Here is a 4685-nt window from a genome sequence, read left to right as displayed (position 1 = left end):
CTCTAATCTAGACAAGTGATTTGCTACTTGATTTTCGACTCCCTTTCGATCTTGAATTTCTAGATCAAACTCTTGAAGTAGAAGTACCCATCGGATCAGCCTCGGCTTAGCGTCTTTCTTCGCAAGTAAATACTTAATTGTCGAGTGGTCTGTATAGACAGTCACTTTGGTACCTAGCAGATAAGATCGAAACTTGTCAAAAGCAAACACAATAGCAAGTAACTCTTTTTTCTGTTACCGTATAATTTAGTTGAGCTCCTGTTAAGGTTTGACTTGCGTAGTAGATGGGATGAAAAACTTTGTTCATTCACTGGCCCAAGCCAGCTCCAATTGCGAAGTCACTTGCGTCACACATCAATTCGAATGGCAAATCCCATGTCTGGTTTGACGATTATGGGTGTTGTGACTAATCGACTCTTCAAATCGTTAAAGGCTTTTAAGAATTCCTCATCAAACTTGAATATAGAGTCCTTCTCCAATAATTTTCATAAGGGTTTAGCAACTTTGGAGAAGTCATTGATACATCGATAAAAACTGGCGTGGCCCAAAAAGCTCCTAAAACCCTTTACAGATGTTGGAGGTGGGAGTCTCTCAGTAACGTCTACCTTTGCTTTGTCTACCTCGATCCCATGTCTCGTTATTTGATGCCCTAAAACAACTCCTTCTCGTACAATAAAATGACACTTTTCCCAATAGAGTATGAGATTCGTTTCTTCGCATCGCCTTAGTACCTTAGTTAGATTGGCTAAGCAATCATCGTAAGTATCTCCGAATACTGAAAAATTATCCATAAAAACTTCCAAATATTTCTCAACCATGTTAGTAAAAATAGACATCATACATCTTTGAAATGTAGTAGGTGCATTCATTAACAAAATGGCATGCGTCTAAATGCAAACGTACCGTACGGGCAGGTGAATGTCGTTTTGTGTTGATCTTTCGGTGCTACTGTAATCTAATTATACCCTGAGTATCCATCGAGAAAACAGTAGTAATCTCGTCCTGCGAGTCTATCCAGCATCTGGTCCAAGAATGACAAAGGAAAGTGATCTTTCCTAGTTGCCTTGTTCAGCTTCCGGTAATCAATGCAGATTCTTCATCCCGTAACTGTTCTAGTCGGTATCAAATCATTGCTCTCATTCTCTACGACCGTGATACCTCTTTTTTTTGGCACACACTGAACCGAGCTTACCCATGAATTGTCTAAGATGGGATAGATGATACCCGCATCTAACCACTTGATGATCTTTTTTTTACTACGTCCTTGGGTTCAGTCTTTGTTCTCCATCGATCGTCCCTTTTTTGCCATCTTCCAGGATAATCTTGTGCATGCATACAGATGGACTAATACGGCGAATATTGGATATGGTCCATCCGATGGCCTTCTTGAATTGTTTCAAAACTAACATAAGTTTCTCTTCTTGCTTAGTGGTTAATTCTGCTGAAACAATCACAGGCAAAGTAGAAGCGTTACCTAAATAAACGTATTTTAAATGAGAAGGTAATACCTTGAGTTCTCATTTAGGTGGCTCCTCGATCGACGCTTTTGGTTGGGAATAATCCCTCTTTTCTAACTCCAAATATTCAAAATGGGATTGCGGATTAAATCCCCTTTGATTAACTTCTAGCAAAGCTAAGTATTCATCCTCCTCTTCATCATTTGGAGGATCCAATGTCAAAATTCTTTCCAGTGGGTCCTCAAAAAAGTTGAGTTCCTTCTCCACAATTAAATCCTCTAAATCGGACACTATAGAGCAATCATCCATTGTGTTAAGAACTCACATAGACTTAAAAACGCTAAATGTTACCTGATCATCCTGAACACACATAGTGAGCTTGCCCTTCTGCACATTAATAAGGGTCCTTCCAGTTGCTAAGAACAGCCTTCCTAGGATGATTGGTGCTTCTTTGTCTTCTTCAAAATCTAAAATTACAAAGTCAGCAGGAAAGATAAACTTATCTACACGTACCAATACGTCATCGATTTTTCCTTCTAGATGTGCTAAGGATTGATCTGCTAGTTGAAGCATAACTGTAGTTGGTCTAACTTCTCCTATCCCCAACTTCCTAAATATTGACATAGGCATCAAGTTGATACTTACACCTAAGTCACATAATGCCTTACCAGAATAAGTTGCTCCAATGTTACACGGTATGGTAAAACATCCAGGACCTTCAATTTTGGGGGTAGTTTGTCTTGAAGATATGCACTGCATTCCTTCGTCAGAGCTACCGTCTCAAATTCTCCAAGTCTTCATTTCTTAGACAATATATCTTTCATGAATTTGACGTAGTTCGGTATTTGCTCAAGTGCTTCAACCAACGGGATGTTGATGTGAAGTTGTTTCAGTACGTCAAGGAACTTCTTGAATTTAATCTCCTGCTTCTGTTTCTAAAGTCTTTGAGGGTAGGGTGGTGGTGGTTTCATTACTGGGACTGATTCTGGTTGATTCGTCTTTGATAGCAATTCTACATTTAACGATATTGTTAGTTGATCAGAATTAGCTGGTCCTGAGGTTACTTTGCCGGGTTTTGCAGATTCTGGTTCTCGTGAAACTGGAATTGCAACACTTGGTTGAACTTCTTCTAAATCTTGAGCGTCAGCTGGCTTCTTTTCAACTTCGACAGTATTGGGCTTTACTGTCTTTCCGTTCCTCAATGTCAACGCTTTACAATGTTCCTTCCCCAGATTTCTTGGATTCTCAATGTCACTAGGTAGAGTACCTTGTGGTCGGTTCCTGAGTTCAGTAGCAAGCTGGCCCACTTGATTCTCCAAATTTGTTAGAGTGGCATTGTTTTTCACCATGTATGTCTTCAATAGATTCTTTAAGTTATTGGATGGTTCTACTTGGGTTGGTTTCTGAACTTGTTGGGGAAAACTAGGTGGCTGAGTTGGTTTAGGTTGGGCGTAAGTGTTACTGGTTCCAGCCCCTTGGTTACTCCAGGAAAAGTTCGAGTGATTTCGCCACGAGGAGTTATAAAGGTTGGATTGCAGTTCTTGCCTCCCTCGGTTTTGGTTTTGGTTACCCATGTAATATACAGATTCGGGGTTTGATGGACATTCTTCAAACAAATGTCCTTCCCCATAATACACGCATACTATATTCTCAAATTGGTTAGATGGTTAGGTTGCAAAACTGTTAGACCCATTAGTGGTAAGATTCTTAAACATTGAGGATATTGAAGATAACTGAGTTGCGAGTGAAGTGAGAGCGTCCACTTCATGTATTTCAGCGACTCGTCTTCCTGACGCTGCTCGATTGGTTGGCCATTGATAATTGTTGCTGGAAATCCTCCCAATAATTTTGTAAGCCTCATTATACGACTTAGAAAGGAGAGCACCATTAGCAGAGGCGTCCACTACCATCGTCGTGTTAGCGTTGAGACCATTATAGAATGTCTGAAGTTGAATGCAATGTGGTATTCCATGATGAAGACACTTTCTTAATAACTCTTTGTACCTTTCTCATGCCTCATACACGGGCTCATCATCCATTTTTTGGAAGGCAGTGATCTCATTCCTCAACTTGACATTCTTGCTCGGTGGGAAATACTTCATGAGGAATCTCTCGGCTAACTCTTGTCATGTGGAAATGGAGTTCGGTGGCAATGAGTTCAACCAAGCACGAGCTCTGTCCTTTAGCGAATATGTGAATAGCTTCAGTTGTAATGCATCTTCGGGTACTCTGGCTAACTTGAAAGAATCGCTCACTTCCATAAATAGTCTTAAGTGAAGATGAGGATCTTCAGTAGGCATTCCACTGAATTGGCCCACAATCTGAAGCATCTGGAACATGACTGGCTTCAGATCAAATTATTGCGCCTCGATTTCGGGTCTTTTAATACTCGAATTAAGATTGTTAAATACTGGCATGGTATACTATCGTAAAGCTCTATCCCTATCAGCAATAAGGATAGGATTCTGAGCAAGGTTTGCTCCATTTCCTTGATTCATATTCTCAAAGTTTATCTCTTCGGTCCTTCTCTGGTTTGCTTGTCTTCTTCGCTGTCGAAAGGTTCGTTCTATTTCAGGGTCCACAGGGAGTAAGTCGATAATCTCGCCAATACTCATAAACACCTAAAATAATCATAGAAAGATTAAGTAAGTAAAGATCTAAATAGGAAAATAAATAAACCAAAATGTAAAATCAAATTCACAAATAATGGCTTTTTCTAAAATAGTCCCCGGCAACGGCGCCAAAAACTTGGAACGACGAAAATGTGCAGGTGTACACAATCGCAACAAGTAATAAAGTGACAAGTAAATGTCGAGTTATCGTACCCACAAGCACTGTAAAAAAGAATATTTATGAGATTAATGTTAAAACACTTTGGTGATGAAAAATATTTTGGTTTAAAGATGATTAAAAACTAAGGGTTAAAAACTAAGTAAAAAAATTAAAAATAAAAAGGTTCTAATGCATGATTTCAAATAAGGTTTAATAAAGATGATATAATTGTGTTGGATTAATTACATTCCTTTAACTTATAATTATTAATCTTATGTTTATACTGCTATGAACAAATTCACAACTACTCGATAATTTTCTAACTACTGCTCATACATACTTATTAAATTAATAAATCTCTTGAACATTTTTCTGTGTCAATCCAAGCGTTTAATTAATGTTCACAAGCATATAAAAGATCAAGTCAGGTAGCAAAGTATTTCTACCTTGAAACAG

The 4685-nt window shown here is 38.7% G+C and overlaps 1 non-coding gene across 1 annotated transcript; it reads left to right on the top strand.

Moving 5' to 3' along the window:
• Positions 1–3422: 3422 nt before the first annotated feature.
• On the top strand, positions 3423–3529 carry LOC121220513 (small nucleolar RNA R71). Its single transcript, XR_005917720.1, has one exon. It is a non-coding gene; the product is annotated as a small nucleolar RNA R71 (small nucleolar RNA).
• Positions 3530–4685: the final 1156 nt, after the last annotated feature.

This window comes from Gossypium hirsutum, chromosome D08, assembly GCF_007990345.1.
Source record: "Gossypium hirsutum isolate 1008001.06 chromosome D08, Gossypium_hirsutum_v2.1, whole genome shotgun sequence".
NCBI lineage: Eukaryota > Viridiplantae > Streptophyta > Magnoliopsida > Malvales > Malvaceae > Gossypium > Gossypium hirsutum.
The sequence above is the reverse complement of the archived record's forward strand: the minus strand, read 5'-3'. Positions and strand labels throughout refer to the sequence as shown.